The 24,339-nt window shown below is 34.8% G+C and overlaps 1 protein-coding gene across 2 annotated transcripts in view; it reads right to left on the minus strand.

Moving 5' to 3' along the window:
- LOC136842618 (neuromedin-U receptor 2-like) overlaps nucleotides 1-24,339 on the minus strand; it is an 833,892-nt gene that overhangs the window by 437,673 nt on the left and 371,880 nt on the right. For both annotated transcript variants that reach the window (XM_067110224.1, XM_067110223.1), the window contains one exon: nucleotides 14,238-14,274. The gene's annotated coding sequence lies outside the window, so the exon portion shown is untranslated. The remainder of the gene's footprint in view (nucleotides 1-14,237; nucleotides 14,275-24,339) is intronic.

The raw sequence follows: 24,339 nt of genomic DNA on the forward strand, positions 1-24,339 counted from the left end.
TTATTGTGGAATCCGAACTATATTATACCGAGAAATGAATTTCTATCACCAGAAATAAATTCCCCTAATTCTTCATTGGCCGGCCGGTGAATCGAACGCGGGCCTAGGAGAGTGCTAGCCGAGTAGGCTACGATATCGATCCATCCAATGAGGAACTAGGGAAAACTGAATGACAACCGATAAACTCTCTCTCTCTCTCTCTCTCTCTCTCTCATCTTTTTCTCTCTCTTTCCTCCCTTAACATCCCCTCTATTTTCTCTCTCTCTCTCTCTCTCTCTCTCTCTCTCTCTCTCTCTCTCTCTCTCTCTCCTAACACCCACTCTCTCTCTCTTTCTCCTCCCTAACACCCACTCTCTCTCTCTCTTTCTCTCTCTCTCTCTCTCTTTCCAACCATCTCTCTCTCTATCTCTCTCTCTCTCTCTCTCTCTCTCTCTCTCTCTCATTTTTTCCCTCTTTTTCCTCCCTAACATCCCCTCTATTTTCTCTCTCTCTCTCCCCTCCCTAACACCCACTCTACTCTCTCTCTCTTTCTCCTCCCTAACACCCACTCTACTCTCTCTCTCTTTCTCTCTCTCTCTCTCTCTTCCAACCATCTCTCTCTCTCTCTCTCTCTCTCTCTCTCTCTCTCTCTCTCTCTCACTTCCTTTCCCTCTTTCTTTCTCTCGCTCTCTCCCCTCTGTCTCTCCTTCTCACTCCAACCTCCCTGTTTCTTTCCCTCTTTCTTCTCTCTAACACCCCCTCTACTCTCTCTCTCTCTCTTTCTCTCTCTCTCTCGTTCTCTTTGTCACCCCCTTCCCAACCCCCACCCCTCCTCTTTGGTGCCATTGATGTCTTACCCCAACAGCATTCTTTTTCAGATATGTATACCGGAATTAGGTATGATAAATTCGTAAAGCTACTAAATATACGGGCATAACCAGACTCGTTTCCCTGGCAGAACCAGCCCTGTTTCAGGGAACCCTTCCACCCCCATCCCCTTTGGTGCCCTTTGGTACTAGTGATGTCTTACCCCCACAGTGTTCTTTACGAGTTAGTAAGTCATATTTATACCAATTTTGTTTGAAATTGCTCGATGCGTTTCAGTGTATGTGATACAAAACATACACACATACATACATCCATTTATATATATATATATATATATATATATATATATATATATATATATATATATATATATATATATATATATTTATGTGTGCGTGTTTGTGTGTGAGTGTGCGTAAACTGAACTAGCAATTAAGTGAGCGAATATGGCTCAGGCCTCAAGCAATTTAAACTAACTTCCAAGAGTTACAAGCACACAGCATAATTGACTACGCCTTGGCAGACTAACTTCTTCCCACATAGAAGTACTACATATGAGTCGTACTGGTGTTGGCCATAGAATATTTTCTTAGAGATCTTTTGCAGTCTACTGTAATATGGATAGAAATAATTTTTTCATACATTAAATATGAATGTCTATATAACTAGCAATTAGATAAGAGAATCAGGTACAGCACTAAGGCGGTTTGAACTCCAAGTTGCTTAGGAGTTACAAGAACACAGTATTGCTGACCACGACACTTGCTTAGATGACATTGCAAAAAAGGTCATAGCAACTGTCATGGTCAGTAATGCTATGTGCTTCTAATTTATATGTATTCTTGGATGCAAGTTCAGAACTTTCGAGGACTGAAACTTATTCTCTCACTTGCTTACCAGTACACACAGACACACACACACACACACACACACACACACACACACACACATATATATATATATATATATATATATATATATATATATATATATATATATATATATATATATATATATATATATATATATATATATATACTGTATATATCAATACAGCACGAAGGAACGCGTGCTTGAGAATATCACTAAGTCCACGAGAAACTTTCTACTCCTGTTCCTTTTCTGGCAGGTGTTCTTTTCAACTTCCAACTGACATTGGTGAAAGCGCACAGTATTCGGCTTCGACGTAAATTCCTTCAAAAATGTTTACAAGAATAAGTGATCCCAAAGTCATTATTACCTAGACGATTACGAATGGACAGTGAATCTCCTTTCAATGAATTGTGTGTAATCTCCCTCAAGAAACATAGAAAAGACAAGAGGGCTCGAATTCAATTTTTTCATGAAATTGAGAACCGATAGATTTAATTTAATGAACATGATTCCTCCGGATTGGACAATAGTGCTACTGAACAAAATTTCTAATAACCTTAGATTCAAGCTAAACAAATTAGTTCTCCACCTGGATAAAAAATTAAAAAGTCTCATCGAGATAAGTGACTGGAATAACAAACATAGAGACGATTGTGTAATAAACCTCTCGAACAAAGAACTGGACCAGAATCTATACGTGCTTTAGGCTATGACTTATCATATTCTATTAGTGATGACATATCGTGCACAAACATTACTTCAAAAATATCCAAACTGGAAAAGAAAAACAATTGTATCACCTTCAATGAATTTAGTTAAAGGTCTTTTCTTCGGCTTACTACAAATACCTAATAAAATAGTGAATTTCCCGAGAAGGTTTATAAATGTCATTCATGAAACGAAGAAAGATAAAAGTTTACACATTACTAAAGCCGACAAATCTAATTGTTTTGTAATAATGGATAAAATTAGCTATGCTGAAAAAATGGAAAACTTATTATCTGATTCTAGTGCTTACAAAAAACTACGGAAAGACCCATTAGCTGATGTCATAAAAAGTTTCAATTCTAAAATAAAAACTATGCTAATGGAATTCGGTTCAATAAAAGAGAAAGTGTCAACGATTGGCCCATCCCTACCGTACATGTACAAATTAATCAAAACCCATAAAAGAGATTTTCCCATTCGGCCCATTATCAGTTCAACCGGTTCTATTAGTTATAAACTTTCTAAATATCTTGTCAAATTACTATCACCTATTCTGGGTACTATTTCAAATTCCCACTTACAAAACTCTGATGATTTCTGTACTAGACTTTCCCATACTGAATTATCCAGTACTAACAGATTAACCAGTTTTGATGTGACATCTTTATTTACTAAAGTTCCTATTGATGACTTACTTCAATATTTATCACAACATTTGGGCTTGTATAATCTAGAATTACCTACCAATGTTATTATCAATTTGATATCCCTTTGTATAAAAAATTGTAAATTCACTTTCAGTAGTAATTTTGATGAACAAATATTTGGTATGGCTATGGGGAACCCTCTTTCACCACTTTTGTCTAATATTTACATGGAATTCTTTGAGTCTAGACTTATTCCAAGGAATCTCTTCTCTAAGGTGCTTTGGGTTGGATATGTAGACGATTGTTTTTGTATTGTTAAAGAAAATGTAAATATTCCAGATTTCTTGCAAACAATTAATCTTGTACCATCCATAAAATTCACAGTAGAATATGAAGAAAATAATTACATGCCATTTCTGGATGTCTTAGTTATTAGAAATAATATAAATTTTTGTTTTAAAGTATGTAGGAAACCCACGAATAATTTGTCATATATTCATTTTTACTCTAACCATGCTAAACAAATTAAGATGTCAACATTTTCCAGTATGTATCTTAGAGCTCTTAGAATTTGTAGTCCTGAATTTTTGGAAGAGGAGTTTAAAATTATTGATGAAATAGGAGATTCATTATATTACCCTCCATATTTTTTAGAACTTTGTAAAAATAAAGCGAAAAAAAGTCATATTATAATCCAACCAGTGTTAACAACGAACCTAAGAATATTCTGTGTTTACCATTTCATCCTAATTTCATTCCTGCAGGGCCCATTTTAAAAACTATTGACTTTAACTTAGTATTTACATATAATATTTTGAGAAATAAACTAATTAAGAATAGCCCACCCAATTCAAACAATATTGTATACAGAATTCCTTGTAAAGAATGTAATAAGGATTTATATTGGTCAAACATCAAAAGGACTAAAAGTAAGAAGCTCCCAACACAAATATGCCATTTCAAGAGGCTTATCAAATAATGGCATCGTGGATCATTGACTTAAGACAGACCGTGGGATGAACGGGGATAAGTCAACGGTCATCTACAAGGTCAACGACCATCGAAAAAGAAATCTGCTAGAGGCTGTCTTCATCGAAGCTACTTCCACCAGGAATGTTAATCTCCACCCTGGATTATCCCTTGATGCTTTGTCCCTCTCTTTTTTGTTTAAAGAACATGCTGCCCAGATTAACAAACTGCAACCCCGCCCCCACCTTCTGTTTTTGTATATAAACCTCTTTCAACTTTTTTTGTATTCAGTGTGAACTTGAATATGTAGAATAAACTAAGAAAGTACTTGTTCAAAGTCCCGGTTTTCACTCACCTTCCGACGTGGACTTAGTGATATATATATATATATATATATATATATATATATATATATATATATATATATATATATATATATATATATATATATATATATATATATATATATATATATATATATATATATATATATATATATATATATATATATATATATATATATATATATATATATATATATATATATATATATATATATTGGTGGAAAGTGATTTGCAATATCAGATATTTGATTGTGGAGGAGAGTTTCCTGTGAAAATATGCTTGAGGCATGCAGTAAGTATGAGCCGAGTTGTCACAGATTCTTAAGGTGGTGACAAATTTTCTGGAGAGGCTTTAATGGTAAAACTATCTTAAATGAGACTTCAAACTTCCTGAGGGTTGAAAGTTATTCTAATTGAATTGGCTATTACATTTATGAGAAAGTGATTTACAATGTCATGTATAATGGCATGGGAGAGAGCTTTCTATGAATGCATGCTTGAGGCTCAAAGGAGGTACGCACATACATGACGCTAACTTTTAAACTGGACTAAAAAATTTCTTGCCATAGTGTGGTTGGTAATGTTGTGTGTTTGTAACACCTTTGCATACTGGATGTAATTTCTATCTGCCTAAGGGCTGAAGTTATTCACTTACTTATTTGCCAGCTACATTATCATTTTCATATATATATAATATATATATATATTTATATATATATATATATATATATATATATATATATATATATATATATATATATATATATATATATATATATATATATATATGTATATACTATGAAAATGGAGAGAGACCATATGAAGTGATCATGGTTCTGGGTCATTAGAGTGAGTGTTCTGATGATTTATTGAATGTGGACATGAAAAATAAGAGCTGAAGGACTCAAGAATGGAAAAGGTTATTGAAAATGCGAGAATGTTTGTGGAATTGAATTTTGAAGGTGTAAGGAGTTTGAAGAATGGATAAAAACTGTGAATTGATTGGTTTATATGCGAGATGCTGTGGCAAGGTGGTGACAGTGTGGTTGATCAGGGGGTGTAAGGTATATCTGGATAAGTGAGAGGTTCTGATGGAATGGGCAGGAGTTTTAATTGTTCTTTTGTATAAGGGTAAAAGTGGTAGAAGAGACTGTACGGCAGGATTAATAAGTGAAGGTCTGTTTGGGTTTTGACAAAGAGGATTTGTGTGGATTGTTGCAATACAGTGATGCAAGAAATCTGAAATTAGACTGAAAAGGTGGCACGTGGCGCACATGAACCCCGTAGAAAGGGTATTATACAATCGACAGAAGCAACGAGGATTGTATTCTTGGATTAAAAGTATTTCTGATGGAAGTGGAGCATGTGTTAGAATATATAGACGTGTGAGTGAATGGGTTAGGATAACAGTGAAGAACATACGAGGACGTATTAGGTTTCTGTGGCTGCTTAATATCTTCATGAACTGAATTATGCAAAGAGTCAGAGAGTAGACAGTAACTGCAAATGCAAAGTTGTCTAATAATAAAATTGGCCATTAAGGAAATAGAATGGCTTATGTATGCAGATGATACAACACTGATTAGAAATAGTGAAGAAAAACTGCAGAAAATAGTGAAAAGAATTTAAAGGATTTGCTTATTGCGAAAGTCATGAGCAAATGTGATTAAAAGTAAGGTTACATATGAAATTGGAAACAAAGAAGATATATGAGTTCAGTGTAGATAGATGGGCGATTAAGAACAACTGATACATGTACTTATTTGGGAGTAAATATAATGAGTAATAATTGGGTAAGAGAAGTGTTAGGTTACAGGACAGGTAAAGCAAGAAAGGTAGCACGGTTTGTGACAAATCTGGGAAGAGACACAGTTATCAATGTTCAAAGGGTTTGTAGAGCCTACACTCTTTTAAGGAAGAAGAAAAAAGGTTGAGGCATGTGAGATGTGGCATAAAAAGTACTGGAAGGGGGGAAAAATGTGGAGATACATAGAAGAATGGTAAAATGGTTAGAATGGATGAAAGGATAGATAAGTGTGTTTTGAAATGGTCTTGTCACGTGGAAAGAAGAGATGAGGAAAAACTGTTGTAAAATGTTCATAAACTTTGAGTGTTAGGATAGGAAAAGGAGAGGGCTGGATAAGGTGTGAAAGAGGTATTAGAGCGAAAGGGCTTTGCTACCCTTTTATAAGCCTTCCGTGTAGGAGGCTAATGTTGTGCAGGTTTTCTAAACTGGGGATGTATCTAGGATTCAAGGATCTACGCACATGCTCCTGTGTACATATGTATCAGATTTTAAACCATCCGAATGCCTGATATGGCTTTACAGTCCGATGATAACATTGCAGTAACATATTTTTTTTGCATACATATGAACCGTCCTGTTTTTCTCTGGATCGCTCCATGATTGAGGAAACATCTTAATTATATATATATATATATATATATATATATATATATATATATATATATATATATATATATATATATATATATATATGTTTAACAAGTTTGCCATTTTGAACCTTTGACCAAGGCTAAAAATGGTATGTGGTGTATATAATTATAATTATATATGTATATATATGTATATATATACATTATATATTTTATTTATTTATATTCAATATACGTAAATGTATATATATACATATGTATGCATATAATTAATATGTTTGCTATTCTGAACCCTTGACCAGGGCCAAAAATAACATGGGTAGTAACATCAACCGAAAAACTTTCTGGCGTCGCTAATTCTTAGGGAAAATGACTAATATATATACATACATGCATACATACATACATACATACATACATACATATATATATATATATATATATATATATATATATATATATATATATATATATATATATATATATATATATATATATATATATATATATATATATATATATATATATATATATATATATATACATATACATATTCCTTTTTGGGAAATGGAGTCTAAAATTATTACCATTCGGTTCCCAGCGAGTCTCTAGGGATAAGGCGAGGATCCCTGTGCCCCATTTTCTTGACACCTAACATTCATTCACAGCTAAGCCTAGTAACGGGCTGCAGTATAGGCTCAAACCAAAACGTTGCTAACACGAGCCCTGCGCTCTACGTGTTTCATCATTACTGATATTGTGAGCATATGCAGGCAGACGAAAGGATAAATATCGATAAATTCATCCTAAAATTAAATCTGAAATAATTCCCAACGGTTATGCTCCACATCAATTTATTTGAAATTAACAGTTTACAATGCTCTTAGCAATGAGGGATACTCAATTATAGACTTCTGACCTGTTCCCCTCACTTGTCTGTAACGGCCACCATACGAGCTCCTGCCAAATCTAAACCTGAACTCCACTAACCTCAATGACGCGAATCTTGCACCATGCTTACCAATTGTTACTTCCAGTCATTCACTTGCGACCACAATGAACGACCAAGAAGCGTTCAAGGAAAATTAAAATTAAAGCAAACATTAAAGTACTCCAATCTCCTAATCCTCCTATCTCCTATCTTTAAATGACTTGCTGCAATCTACGTCATAACATATCCAGCAATCTCAGTTCCTAGTGAAGACTAGGCTGGTATTAGGACGGATCAATGTTCTGAGATGGATTTGGAAAGTGGAAAGAAAAGAAGACGCAAGGTTGGTGAACATAAAGCATATTACGGAAGTGTCAAGAGGATGGTGGTAAATCTGGGAAGGTGGAAGAGGTACTGGAAAAAAGGTCACTGAAATAATGTGAGGGAGAGAGCGTGGAAAACAGAGGCGACAGGCCGCTGAGACTGCAGAACAAATATTCCATATATGATTCAGCCACATTTCCACAGAAGCGAGCGGAATTTTAATAAGCGAACTGGGGAAATTGAAAATGAAAACCGAATGGAAATAACTCTGAAAATCTGTGGGTGCTCTCTCTCTCTCTCTCTCTCTCTCTCTCTCTCTCTCTCTCTCTCTCTCTCTAATAGCAAACCTCGTACACGAACATAAAAGAGAGTTAATGATTAAACTAGCAGATGCTCGCTATCGCTCGCATTTGCTAGTTCCCATATCCTTATTTGCTAGTTCCCATATCCTTACCGTACCCATACCCTTACCCATATCTGTATCATACCTATACCCATACTCATACCCATACCCATACCCATATCCGATCCATACCCATACCCATACCTACACCCATACCCGCACCATACCCATACTGATACCCATACCCATATCCTTAACATACCCATACCCATACTCATATTCATGCATACCCATACCCATATCCATACCCATACCATGCCATTCCCATACCCATGTCCATACCCATACCCATATGCGTACCATACCCATACTCATATGCATACCATACCCATACCCATATCCATACCATACCCATACCCATACCCGCAACTAAATTAACCTTACTCATAACAGTCAGCAAAAGTCTACGGGCAGCACCAGACTGGTTTTCCTTCCAGTTATATACAAACGACTGACCATATTTTGGTGTAGGTGCAGGAGAAGCTGCTGATGGATTTTGAAGCAATGCTGATGCCATTGGCGGTTCCGGATCATCACCAGTAATGCCGGCTGTTGTTCTAGAATTACCTGCCGAGTCCATTTCGAAATGGAAACAACAAAGCTCAGCCAAAAATCCTTTGTTATATACCGTTGGGTCACTTAATGTTAAAAGTTTCTGCACAGGGATGGGAAGGAGGAGGGGGAGGAGGAAGAGAAGCGGAAGGGGAAGAGGAAGGGGAGGAGGAAGGGGGGAGGGGAAGGGGAGGGAGAGGGAAGGGGGAGGGATAAGGAGAGAGGAAGGGGAGGGGGTAGGGGAAGGGGAGGGAGAGGGGAAGGGAAAGGGGAGGGTAGGGGATGGGAGGGGAAAGTGAGGTGAAGGGAGGGGGGGAGGGGATGGGGAATGGAGGGGAGGGAGGGGAGGGGAAGGGTGAAGGGAAGGGAAGGAGATGAGGGGAAGGGAGGGGAGGTGAGGGGGAAGGCAGGGGAAGGCAGGGGAAGGGTAGGGGATAGGGGAGGGGAAGGGGAAAGGGGAAGAGGAAATGGGGAGGGAAGGGGGTGGAGTGACACACAACACGCACAGAAAGGCAGCCAAGGAAATTAATAAAATAGATAGCTATACACGAAAATTTTGAATCCTCGCGCTTTACGTTCATAAAACAGCTTGATCTTCCAACTTCCTGTAAATAAATTAGGTGATAAAAACTGCCAAAAAAGCTCGGTCAAGGAGGAGGAGCATGAATTTTGACCGTCATCTCCAGGACAATTCATTCATAAAGTCTTCCATCTTCCTCCCCTACACGTCATCTACAGGGTCCCTTGGTTCTCTTAAACGTCTGGACGGGTAATCACTTGACGGGCTTAAACCGCGAGGACGGTAAATAATTCATGAGGCATCATGCCGTCTATATTACGAGACTTCCTCTCCGGCAGAATGTAGGTTATTTTCCAGACAGAGATTGAGTATCCTGATGAAGGTGAGTGATTTCAGTGGAGCATTTGCAGAGTATCAACTTATCTGGCATTCAACGAAAATATAGAAAAGTTTCTGTCCACAATTCATCACATCGTGTTTAATCAACAACATCAAAATAATAAAGTTTATTCAAGACTATAAATATGATTTTATACTCAAGATTTTAACAAATGTAGGTTACACAATGATATTCATCTAGTTTCAAATCTTCAGGATTTTAATACTATGCACAATTAAAATCTAGCTGTTCATTGAGAGAGAGAGAGAGAGAGAGAGAGAGAGAGAGAGAGAGAGAGAGAGAGAGAGAGAGAGAGAGAGAGAGAGAGAGAGGATTCTGTAATTTAAGGGCGAAAAATAATGACTGATAGACAGGTTAATTATCAAAGACTGAGATCCCCATATCAAAATTACTCCTTTGTTTTATAAAATGAACAATATCTAATAAGAGAGTTTATCAGAGTTCTCAAATGAATTTCAGATGAATCATCATAAAATTGCTTATCTTGAGTACTGTCTGGGAAGACTATTCATCTGCCCTAGGTTCATGTTGTCTGCCGCTCATGCCTTCTCTCTTTGTAAATTATGATTCTGAGCTTCAGTCCCTTCTGTTTGCACCCAGAAATTTTTCCACTTTAGCAAGAAACGTTGATCTAAGCATACTATCACGATGGGTAAAGAAACAGAAGAGAAAAAGTTACCGAAATAAAAGAAAAATAATCGTCCAATCAAATACTATGGTGCCACAATTTTTTTTTTTTGTATTCCACAGTGATATTCGGTTCGTTAAGCCATTTAACTCTTGCATGCAACGCAACATACACGAACGGTATCACGATGTTATAAAAAAAAAATTTTTAAATAACGTTCATCTCGCCAACTGTAAACTTCAAAATAAAATTTAGCCGGTGAACCCACCAGAAAAAGGTGCACTCGACGAATGCTGTGAAAATTGCAAAAGGGAACAGAATTACAGAGTCATTCATTTACAAACCCAGCCATTGAAAACATAACATTGTGGACAAAGTAGGAAGATGGATAAAAGAATATTTGCAAAACAGAAAACAGATAGTGATTACAAACGACGAGAAATGGGATGAAGCTAAGGTAATATCCGGTGTGCCACAAGATACGGTGTTAGCTGCATTGCTGTTTGTGATTATAATTGCAGACATAGACAGTAATGTTAAGGACTCGGTAGTGAGAAGTTTCGCCGATGACACAAGAATAAGTAGAGAAATTACTTGTGATGAAGATAGGAACTCGCTACAAAGAAACCTAAATAAAACATATAAATGGGCAGAGGTAAATAGGATGGTATTTAACTCTGATAAATTTGAATCAATAAACTATGGTGATAAAGAAGGAATGCTATATGCATATAAAGGACCTAATAATGAGAAGATCACAAATAAGGAAGCAGTTAAAGACCTTGGTGTGATGTTGAATAGGAATATGTTATGCAATGATCAAATAGCAATACTATTGGCAAAATGCAAATAAAAAATGGGAATGTTGCTCCGCCACTTCGAAACAAGAAAAGCCGGACACATGATTATGCTTTATAAAACGTATTTACGTAGCCCACTTGAATATTGCAATATAATATGGTACCCACACTACCAAAAGGATATTGCACAAATAGAGAGTGTACGAAGGTCCTTTACAACTAGAATAGAAGAAGTTAAGGAACTTGACTACTGGGAAAGACTACAATTCTTAAATTTATATAGTCTCGAAAGGAGAAGAGGACGCTACATGATAATACAGGCATGGAAACAGATAGAAGGAATTACCGAAAACATCAAGGAGCTAAAAATATCAGAAAGAGCAAGTAGAGGTAGATTAATAGTGCCCAAAACACTACCAGGAAAACTAAGGAAAGGACACAGGACATTAATCCACCACGCACCAGCATCGATAATGCAGCGTCTATTCAATGCGCTACCAGCTCATCTGAGGAACATATCAGGAGTGAGCGTAGATGTGTTTAAGAATAAGCTCGACAAATATCTAAGATGCATCTCAGACCCTCCAAGACTGCAAGATGCAAAGTATACCGGAAGATGCATTAGCAATTCTCTGGTAGACATCAGAGGTGCCTCACACTGAGGGACCTGGGGCAACCCGAACGAACTGTAAGGTCTGTAAGGTAAGGTCCCGCCTGACTAGCGAGAGGATACGGGTTTCATCTTCCGTTTAGGTGGTAGCGATCTGTCTTGGTGTGTCTGTTGACTTAAGCAGTGAATGGTGTACCTGGCTGTCAGCCGATTCTAGTCATGGGTCCCAGTTGGAAATCGAGACAGACAAAGAGAGAAGATGAGAGAACAAAATGTACAGAATTGACAATTATATCTAAAATGACTCCACCGGGATGAAACCACTCGTTATCAAATATTTCTCTCTCTCTCTCTCTCTCTCTCTCTCTCTCTCTCTCTCTCTCTCTCTCTCTCTCTCTATATATATATATATATATATATACATATACATACAGAAAAGGCCATTTTATAACATCTAGAACAGAAAACTGGTCCACGAACTAGAGTCTTACACAAAGCGAAAAAAGCCAGTTGTGTGGGAGGTTTGAAAAATGGCCCCATTAAAGTGGGAAAACTGCTGCCAGTTGAAGTGGAAAAATAATGTATGTAGCGTAGATAAATAAGCGTGCACTGGCTTAGGTCTCTTTGTGCGCGTTTCCCTTCAAGTCGCTGGCCCTGGTTTACACTGTTTATGTAGACACCTTCAGTTTATATTTCTTACACAGGAACGTGTTCACACATGAATGCTTATGTAGATGGAAAAATGCACATGTATAAATACACGCAAACAATGGACAAAATGCTCTCTCAGTTACATGACAGGAGAGCAGATGACGCGGCAATAGTCACAGCGCGGTTTAGCGTGAATGGAGCACATCTACAAAATCAAAGAAACGACAATAAAGATGCCTTTGAGTCAGAGTCTCTGAAAATGACAGTAGTCATTTTCATTTATACAACACTCTGAGAGAGAGAGAGAGAGAGAGAGAGAGAGAGAGAGAGAGAGAGAGAGAGAGAGGATACAAGATTCCCAAGAAACCTTTTACCCTATGAGAGATGGATTGAAAATACAAAAGGTTCGCATATATAGAGAAAGAAATCCTCGCATATATTGTTAGAACACGATATGATGTAAGATGTCCATTTATCTAACTTCTGTAGTTTATCTAATTTCTGGCGAAGTTACCGACGTAAAGTCAGTAGTAGTAATAGAGACTTGAGTAACTCTAACAGCATCAAATTGACAGTTATGTATCTTCTAATTAATGTCCGCACCTAAACGGAATCACAAGCAAACAAAAGTGAAAACTTTAAAGAAAGGTTAAGCAGTCAACAGCCATGTTTGACTGCAAGACCTATAAAACTCCATGCTCTCTTAAATTACGGTAATTACCCCTTAATTACTCAGGGTTACCTGGCCACCCCGTATCCCACTTCCCCGAAAGCTGCGGCTACTAGCCAAACCTTTACGCAACGCACAACGAATTGGTTTTCCTGACGTGTAATCCGAAGTCGTTCTCGTATTTCACAGGGCGTTCTGCTCAGAGCCCGAAGACACTCACGTAGGGGATCATTTGCCTCAACTGAATGGGTCCATTTAAAGCCTCGCTGGTTGCTAATCTTTACTCCAGAAGAGTCTAGTCCGATTTGTGTAGCAAGTGTGATAATATACTCTGTTAGACAAAAGGTTTTGCTCCATTGTGAAGCAGTAATGATTTATTCTTAAAAAATGCAAGTGCGGATGGATATGTAAACAACCTTCGTAGATGGCACGCTCTTACCCACATTAAAGATATCTACAGTTTGCTTTCAGATTCTGCCTCAGTTCAGAACCATGAGTTCATAAATGCTTGATAAAATCAAGCTCATCTTGAATGGCAATAACAAAAGGAAATACTCCTATGGAATTCTTTGATTATCCACTGCCAAGTTTTTTTCCGGCAACTAATGAACTTGAAACGGCAGTTTACAGCATTAAATCTGTCAATCAAAAAATTTTAGTAGTGATAATGTATTGGCTGATTTTATCAAGAAATGTAACAATAGGCTGCATTTCTAATGCACATCGATACAATATAGACGGATAAAGTTCAAGAGTGCTTTCCAGGAATTTCTCAAGTTAGGACAGCGCGCTTTCGAGCTGGAGACACGTAAAATGTCAAATGAGGTACCAAAAAGAGTTTTAAGATTCTTATATTTTTTTCCATTAGTTTTCGTCAGTTAGGTGTCAACAAATCAAAATATAATTTTATCACTGTGGCTTTAAGAACAAAAGTATATCTTAGTTTAACCAGACCACTGAGCTGATTAACAGCTCTCCTAACAAAAGCCGTCATAACACTCACCTTTGCTGTAACGCTAACTGGGATTTATAACTGCAACCTGCAAGATAAAAGCAAATATTAGTTTTGTGAAAATCTATAACCATTTACATCGTGAGATCATCAGGATATAAAAGATGATTTTATATATTCCTCATATTCCTCACACGATACTAGAGCTATATATATATATACATATATATATATATATATATATATATATATATATATATGTATGTATATATATATATATATATATATATATATATATATATATATATATATATATATATATACACATAATATATATATATATATATATATATGTATGTATGTATGTATGTATGTATATATATATATATATATATATATATATATATATATATATATATATATATATATATATATATATATATATATATATATATATATAGAGAGAGAGAGAGAGAGAGAGAGAGAGAGAGAGAGAGAGAGAGAGAGAGAGATTAACAGGCCGACAGAAATAAAGATAGACAGACAAAGCGTATATTTGCAAGGCTTCTCCCTTGGAGTGTGCAATTTACAAGGACAAATGCCTGTAATCATTTCCAGCACGAGAGACCGGAACACCTGCTTACAAGCTAGATCTAAATGCTATCATTAATAAAATTATCAGTCATAAGCCATCTTTCAGTTTAAATTTTGGTAGGAAGTCAAGTATTTAGTCTTCCAGTGGAGCAGATAACAACAGCGTTTCACTGCTGATGATCTAAATACTTCGTGCGCTGATTTTTGTCTGGATTACTGTTGCCACACACACTGTATCAAGTATCCCGAATAACAGTAATCGGGAATGTAGTAATCCGTTACTCAGAACAGGCAATTAAACATATATCTATCTATACATATATGTATATATATATATATATATATATATATATATATATATATATATATATATATAAATATATATATATATATATATATATATATATATATATATATATATATATATATATATATATATATATATATATATATATATATATATATACACACATCATAAAACACAGGAATTTCGAACTGATCTTAGCTACTCACTTTAAGACTGAAGTTTACTTCGCTACCTAGTGCCTACAATTTTCCCGAAATATAGCAAATTCTATACGTTCTAAGAAGTAACCATGTGAGACAAATAGTATATTTAGACATTATAATATTGGAGATTACCTCTACAGGCGAATTATTTGTCGTGTGCACCATAATTTAATGGTTCCGTAATGCAAATCTGTTCAGCGTCCCCGTTCGTGGATGGAAGGTTAACATTTTACAACTGACTGTCCTCAAATACAGTCATAATGAAACCAAGATTTTTATGATTAAAGGATGCCAACAATAACAGCGGGAGGAGAAAAATAATGTTCAGTAAACTGAACCGAAATTATTTATACCTAAGCTAGTAAGAAGACATAAACTGATAAAATTAATATTCCCTCGACTACGATATTTTGTTGTAGTATTCTTTTTTTTTTAACACAGTAATTATTCTGGCATTTATTGATGCAGTAGTAACTGGGGTTAGTTCTCTAAAATATATTAGTATGGTTATAAAGATATACCAGACATCCACATTAGTATTTCAGAACAATTTTCACTAAAGTTTGAAACTGATATTTTTCATACCCAACGCGTACCATATATGATATTAAAAACAAACATACCCATCCATAGCATGTCTTAAAACACTATGAAACTATATATATATATATATATATATATATATATATATATATATATATATATATATATATATATATATATATATTATATATGTATATAATATATCTATATATAAATTGGGTAATATATCTATATATAAATGTATGTATGTATGTGTGTGTGTGTGTGTTTCAGCATAACTCTGATATGCATGGAGCAATTTCAACCAAACTTGGTATACATATGACTTACTATCTGGAAAAGAGTACTGTGGGGTAAGACATCACTACCACCAGAGGGCAACAAACTTTATGGGTTTATCATACCTAGGGTGACCATTTGTTTGAGATGTGAAAGGGGACACCTGTATAAGTTAACAAGTACGTATATGCTATGCATAAGGATAACCCTAATACAAACATTATATATGTATATATATATATATATATATATATATATATATATATATATATATATATATATATATATATATATATATATATATATATATATATATATATATATAGAGAGAGAGAGAGAGAGAGAGAGAGAGAGAGAGAGAGAGAGAGAGAGAGAGAGAATTGCAGCTGCTTGATCTTTTCATCCTGACATATGAGATTTATCCTTCAAAAAGGTATTATTTAGATATATACACAAACATTTGAATAAATGAGAGAATATGATCTAGTCAGCATTTGTTCAGAGCAAGAATTACTTTCAATGGTAAAATATCTGCTTTGATAGCATAAAAGAGAAACTATAGACATGATTCAATGAACAGTAAAACAAAACAAAATAATTTTTAGATTAACCCTTACGCTTAAGTGCATTTCTGGCTCGTTTTTATTTTCCCAAGGAGTGAGGGTTGGGTTTTCACATAATCATAAACGTCAGAGCAACTCGAGTCGAAATTGTATTTCACTGTTAGTGCAGACCTCAATGTAGTTACCTGCTGCAGGTGACTTTCTCTGACGTCCAAGAGATTTTCATTAGAGAGAATAAATACTCTCTCTGCAGGAGCATTGGGCCCAGGGAGACACCGGCAAAACTCAACAGTTTTGAAATGTTTGAAAAAGAAATATTTTTATTACGAAAGAGAGAGAGAAAATCTCTACCCATTTCTTATCTACTTCCGAATCATTATCTTTCCATTCTTTCACCTTTTCATTTGTCAAAAACTCCTTAACATACGTAACCTCATCAAAAAGTTCACTGTCATCCTTTCCCTTCTAAATTTCGAAGCATCTTATTTATTATGACTGGGGTGAATAGCTCATTTTTTTTCTTTCTGACAGCTTCGTTTGCAAATCTCTTCAAATACAAGAAACTTCCATCATAGAAACTTTTTGGGACTGTGCCTTCAATGTGCAATCATGTAATACTGTACTTTGTGTACAATAAAAGCCACATTTCAGCAAATGGATCGTCAAAGAACTATTCAAGAAGGCTGGGACATTTGTCCTGTAACAAAAATTATGTTTTCAAAGGTTTGAATAACTTCAGAATCCTCTCAATAGCTGGTCTTAAAGCAAGCCACCTATTCTTACTATATCCTGAAAAATTTTGATAGTGTACATCAACATTTTCACAAATTTCTTTCAGTTGGTCAACTCTTACAGTATAAATGTAGTAAAATGAAAATATCTTCACTGTTATTACTTCTACATCTACAGGTTGACAGTCAGTCCGATGCAGTTTTCATACAGTCTGGATTTTATTGCATCCGGTAAAAAACGTTATTTTTGCCTCCCCTTGATGCTCGACCAAAATTGCGATTTCTGTTGTCAGTGCACAAAGCCAACAGTTTAGAAGACAGTTCATTAGAACTGTGAGTTTCTTTTATATAGTATGAAAGTATTCACTCGTTTCTCCACCTAGAGTTTTAACTTCCAAAAGTATCTAACCAATAAGGGACACAATTTAATATTTCCATAATGAGAGCAGTCACAATATAAAGTCACACAGTTTATCTCAGACAAATCCTCTTTTAAGGATTCTCGGGCGTCAGGCAGGAAAACATTGTTCAAAATTGCCCCCGTCTCGGTATGAGCGCTTGCAAACGAATTGCCAAAAGACTTTTTAATAAGCTTGGAAGTGCAATCCATAGAACGGAATGAAAGGTTGTGTTGCATTGCATGATAAGCCCAAGTTCCTTCTGCTGCTGCCAAATTCTCTTCTTTTTCTCCAAATCCTTCCTTCTGCAGGAATGTGGTCATTGACTTGCTTGAAGAGGCGCAGGCATCAGCACGCTTAAGCCTACTAGTCTTTAAATGACGTTCAGTATCATATTTTCCACCAACTGTTACCGAAAAGCACATGCACATTAAACACTGGACATCACTTTCACTTTTTGCTTTTTTATGAAAGGTTATTCACTTTCTGGTTCTTTATTGAAAGTACGCTTCCTTTTGGATGCCATGATGTCGTCCCCTTTTGAGCGCTGCTTGATTGCTAATTGACTACCAACACGTAGTAGCTGGACTTATACATGGACGAGTGCAGGAGAGGTTACCATTCAAATCATACTTGTATAAATAGTGAGTATGTTTTCATTTTCTTTGATTTGTTTAAAGAAAATGGAGCACAATTCCTACAGTCTACGACCTAGCTACGCTGCAGCAGGAGCCTTAGAAGTTTCGAGAAAAAAATATCTTAACTCTTATCTTTGAACAATTAGCAGTTTATTATGATTTGCATATGCAATGGGGGACACATGACGGGCAAATTCCGTAAAGGGGGACATTACTACGTTCCCCGAAGGTGGTGATTTTTGGTGGGACAGAGATTCGAAATGGGGGACTGTGAGGGGGACGTCTGGTCACCCTAATCATACCTCATTTTGGTATACATATGATTTACTATCTGGAAAAGAATACAGTGGGGGTAAAACGTCACTGGCACCAAAGGGGGTGGGGGTGGGAAGGGGGTGACATGTAAAAATAACTGAAAACAACAGATATTAGTGTCTCATTTTGGTATACATATGATTTACTATCTGGGAAGTGGGGTAAAACGTCACTGGCACCATGTGGGAAGGGGGTGACATGTAAAAATAACTGAAAACAACAGATATTAGTGTCTAATCCACAGTTTTCGAGGTTGCTGAGATGAATAGTGACACTCCCGAGTCCTTTAAGTCCAAGTTCAGCCCCTATAGGAAGGCGGGGTGGTGAGAAGGGGTGAAATATAAAATGTCAAAAATGTTGGCAATATAACTGAAGCACCTATCTTAACAGGAAAAGAAGAGGGTGAAACAGTGATCCCATGGATGCCACTCATTCCGACGGATCTCCCTTTGATTTACACGGGTCAATTAGAGAGGCAAGTCAAGTGTGCAAGTAACTTGCTTCAAGTAACTTGCCGTGTGTAAACATTACACTTGATCAATATTTTGTGCAAGTCAAGTAAGAAGCAAGTTTACGGTCAAGCAGAAGAGCAAGTCAAGTGAATAGACACGAGGTCTATTTTGAGGCAAGTTGCATCCCCTCCATTCACCACTGGCAAGCTACTTGCTACTTACTTGACTCGTGTGAACATGCACTTGAATTTCCAGCTCAGTTGCAGGACAGACGTTGTGCCGAATATATAGTACCGGAATTTTATTTTACTCATCATCGTTTTGTTTTATATATTCAGAAATGCCCACAAAGTGGACTGAAGATGCAAGATACAAGTTTGTACTATTGTATATGGAGCATGAGTGTTTGTGGAACATGCATATCGAAACAAGGCGTGCTCTCGTGGACATATGCAAGAAAATGGAAATTGAAAATTATATACCATTAATGATGTAAAACTGAAAATTAAAAGTTTAAGGACAACATTTAAGCAAGAACAAAGTAAAGTAGAACCGTCAGAAAGATCTGGTGCTGGTACTCAAGATGTGTTTATATAAGCCTGCAATTAAATGATTTCCACTAATGAAAGACATAATGAAACAAGGAACACTGAAACGAACATCACAAAGTAATTTGGTGAGTACATTTATTAATCAAACAAGTTAGGCTACATTAGGCTATATATATGCTTTAATTTGTAGCTGAACACTGCACATCCCTAGGCCTAACCTAATAAACCGTACTAATCTTTTATAGACATATATTTTGATATAAAAATTCAGTGACACTGTTTTTAATCTTTAATGAATCATTCTGTCTGCCATGATAATATACCATCTGCCATTTCAAGCCTCAGTGAGTTTGGCGATGGTGTAATGTAGAGCTAGTGTTCTGGTTATTTTTTTTTTTTTTGTATTAAACTTCATTACTTTAGTAATTCATGAAATAAGTAAATATTCTCTTATTTTACAGGAATTACTATAATTATTTTTTTCTTTTTAATGCTAAGGAGCAGATTTTTATTTTTTTAAGAAATTTCACAGCAAGTGTTTATACATATTTCAAATAAAGCCGTTCTGTTTCTTGGAAAGAGGAGAAACTTATTTTATAACAAAGGAGTGTTCTCATTTTTTTAATAGAACAATTATTTACTTTGTAACAAATAAAGATTATTTATGTACCAGAGTAGAAATGCATTTTGCAACAAGTTAACAACAATTTTATACAGAAGGATAAATGTTTATAGTACTGTTTCTTTTTTATTTTTTTTAAGTAAAAATCTATTTCGTTACAGAAAATATATTTTTTATTTTTGTACTAGAAAAGTAATTTATTTTTCAAAAATAAGGTCGAGCAAATTATGATACAAACAAGATGTAAAAAAAGGGCATCATAAAACTTAAATTTTCATTTTGTGTATCTTACCTTCATATATTCACGCAGCTTGTTGTAAATTGTGTCACAAACATCTGGGATAATCTTCGAAATTGAAGCAACTGAAACCCGAAAGTCGTGCTGCAGATTTCTGAATGAGTATCCAGTTGCTAGATATGTAAGGGTTAACTCTAATTTGATTTTAGCTGGTAATGCATCTCTCATCAAGGTAGCATTTTTATGTATCTCCGGGCCAACTGCATTAATTAGCTTATCAAAAACTCCTGGGGACATCCTTAAGCAGGATCTATATTCACTGGGATCTTCACATACAGCTCTCTTGAAAGAGTTGCTGGAGCCCCATGTTCATTTCTCCTTTTTATCCACTCCCTTACCCAAATTCGCTTTTCTTGAGTAACCTCCTCCTCACTTATATCAAACATCTCACTGTACAATAACTTGGACACATTTTTAATTACAGTCTTCGTAAGATCCATTGTAAAACAAAGAACGTATGGAGATGCTCCAAATGCACAGCACAAACTGAGAGGATAGTTGCCTGATTCACTTGCTTTGTGTATACAAGCACTTGCCCTATGCTACTTGCCTTCAAAAGAGAAGCAGTCCACTTGCCCACTTGACTTGCCCACTTGACTTGCCTCTCTACTTGACCCGTGTAAAAGGGGCTTTACACCTATAAGAGACTGCATTCTCCAGTGAGACTCGCGTTCTCGATCACGATCAACAAGGCACAGGGACAGTCTATAAAGTACTGTGGAATGGATTTGAGAGCGTCATGTTTTTCCCACGGACAACTTTATGTTGCTTGCTCAAGGGTGGGTTCATCCAAGAATTTATTTATTCTTGCTCCTGATGGTGAAACTAAAAATGTTGTTTATAATCACGTTTTGTGTTAAAGTAGTATTATAGTGAATTTGTGAAAGAATTTACTTTATAATTTGTATACTTTATTTATATTTTTAAAAACCTATAAATCAAAATTCATTGATATTACACTATAGATGGATTTGATTCCTTTTCCTGTCTAATAGAAGGTTGGGATAGATAAATATCCGGGTGTATTCTACGCACTGAGTTTTTACAGTGCAATGCCGGGTATGTCAGCTAGTATATAATATACATATACATACATGTATTTATATAATATACATATGTGTATATATACAGTATTCATATATATATATATACAAATATATACATACGTATATATATCAATATATATATGTTTATACAGTATATATACATATGAATATATGTCAATATATACACATATGTATATAATATATATACATGTATGTATATGTATATTATATACTAGCTGACATACCCGGCATTGCACTGTAAAAACTCAAAGCGTAGAACACACCCAGACCGTAGAATACACCCGGATATTTATCTATCCCAACCTTCTATTAGACAGGAAAAGGAATCAAATCCATCTATAGTGTAATATCAGTGAATTTTGATTTATATGTTTTTAAAAATATAAATACAGTATACAAATTATAAAGTAAATTCTTTCACAAATTCAATATAATACTACTTTAACACAAAACGTGATTGTAACCAACGCTTTTAGTTTCACCATCAGAAGCAAGAATAAATAAATTCTGGATGAACCTACCTTGTGCAAGTAACACACACACACACACACACACACACACACACACACACACACACACACACACACACACACACACACACACATATATATATATATATATATATATATATATATATATATATATATATATATATATATATATATATATATATATATATATATATATATATATATACAGTATATATATAAAGTTACAGGCAGATATGAAACCAAGCATTTCACGAACTGCCTGAAATTTCAGGCAGATAGCGAAATGCACTTAGGGACATTCGATCCCCCAGGGGCTAGTACTAAACATGGCGAAATACATTTGACCCACAGGGGCTAGTACTAAAAACGGCGAAACAATGTATGTGAGTCACTGTTTCGCCGTGTTTGTACTAGTCCCTAAGTGCATTTCACTATCTGCCTGAAATTTCAGGTAGTTTATGAAATGCCTGGTTTCGCTATCTGGTACCATTTAATATTATATATATATATATATATATATATATATATATATATATATATATATATATATATATATAATGTGTTGTAATGTGTGTGTGTGTGTATATGTATGGTATATATATACATATATATACATATATATATATATATATATATATATATATATATATATATATATATATATATATATATATATATATTTGTGTGTGTGTGATTGTGTATACTGTACATGTGTGCCTACGTGTGTTTGTGTTCTGATTTGTTAACGTTCGTAGGCAAGGACGTTATTTAATATATAACTGCCAGCATTTTGCTGATAAGCTGTTTCATGATGGCTTCCCTCTCGTTGTATTTTTTTTTTTAAATTGTTAACAAATTAGTTGTAGAAAGCTATGTTTATCGTTATAAATAATTTCAACAAAAATGCTGAGATATGAAATGTTCTATTATTCATTTACTTATTCCATTACTTTTTAATGCTTTGCTAAGATTGTAGGAAAGATCTACAACTTGGAGGTTGTGCCAAAGTAAGTTAGCTGTTGATCTGTAAGCAGCTTTTCTTCCTGTTGAAGAAATAATATTTATTATATAAATAAAGTGTAATTTTATTATTATGTAAATATTTTCTCAGAGGTGATCACCATAGTTGCCCCAACTCTCTACCCTGTCCCAAGTCCAGTTCCTCATATGCTATATTATTTTGGCCAAAATTGGCCTTTTCTCATCTTGATGGTAACCGTATTGATTGTTAATGAATGTCTTGGGTTTATGTTGCTTTCTTCTGGACCTTCTTTATATTAATTGTCTTCTACTCTTAATAGGTTATTATTTTCATTATTAATACTCTGTTGTTATTATTAAATATCTTTCCATCATAGCTTTCTTTTTAATATAGTATATTTATATACATATTTGTATATATATATATATATATATATATATATATATATATATATATATATATATATATATATATATATATATATATATATATATATATATTTATATATATTTTCAGTTAACAACAAGAAGGGTAAATGCAATGACTGTTAACAAAAGAAGGATAAATGCAATGATAAGTAAACTGAAAATATGCATGCTAAGGAAAGTATACTTGAGCGTACCTTCAAACCTGGGAACTCAGACAAGATTGTAGAAGGCGGTAGGCATGCAGGCCATGGCACAGTCGAAGGTGTGAGGAATTGGTTAGTTGATCACTATCCAAAGGTAGGCATCTAAATAGCGTCACAGATATTCCAGTCAGTTATGCAAAATATAAATGAAGGTGATGACTAATGCCACACCTGCCTCTCAGATAATAATAATAATAATAATAATAATAATAATAATAATAATAATAATAATAATAATAATAATAATAATAATAATAATAATAATAATAATAATAATAATAATAATAATAATAATAATAATAATAATAATTTTGACCATGCAAGAAGTAAAGAGCAAGAATTCATTCAAGCTGCATAGGAAAATGACCCAGTGTTAGAGATTTTCTTCAAAAATATTTTAAAAACTATATTTTGCACTGCAGAGGAAGTTCTGCCTGGTAAGTTACAACAGAAAAATAAAAGACAAGTTCATATTGTCAAAGGTCTGC

The sequence above is a fragment of the Macrobrachium rosenbergii genome, chromosome 10 (genome assembly GCF_040412425.1).
Source record: "Macrobrachium rosenbergii isolate ZJJX-2024 chromosome 10, ASM4041242v1, whole genome shotgun sequence".
Classification (NCBI taxonomy): domain Eukaryota; kingdom Metazoa; phylum Arthropoda; class Malacostraca; order Decapoda; family Palaemonidae; genus Macrobrachium; species Macrobrachium rosenbergii.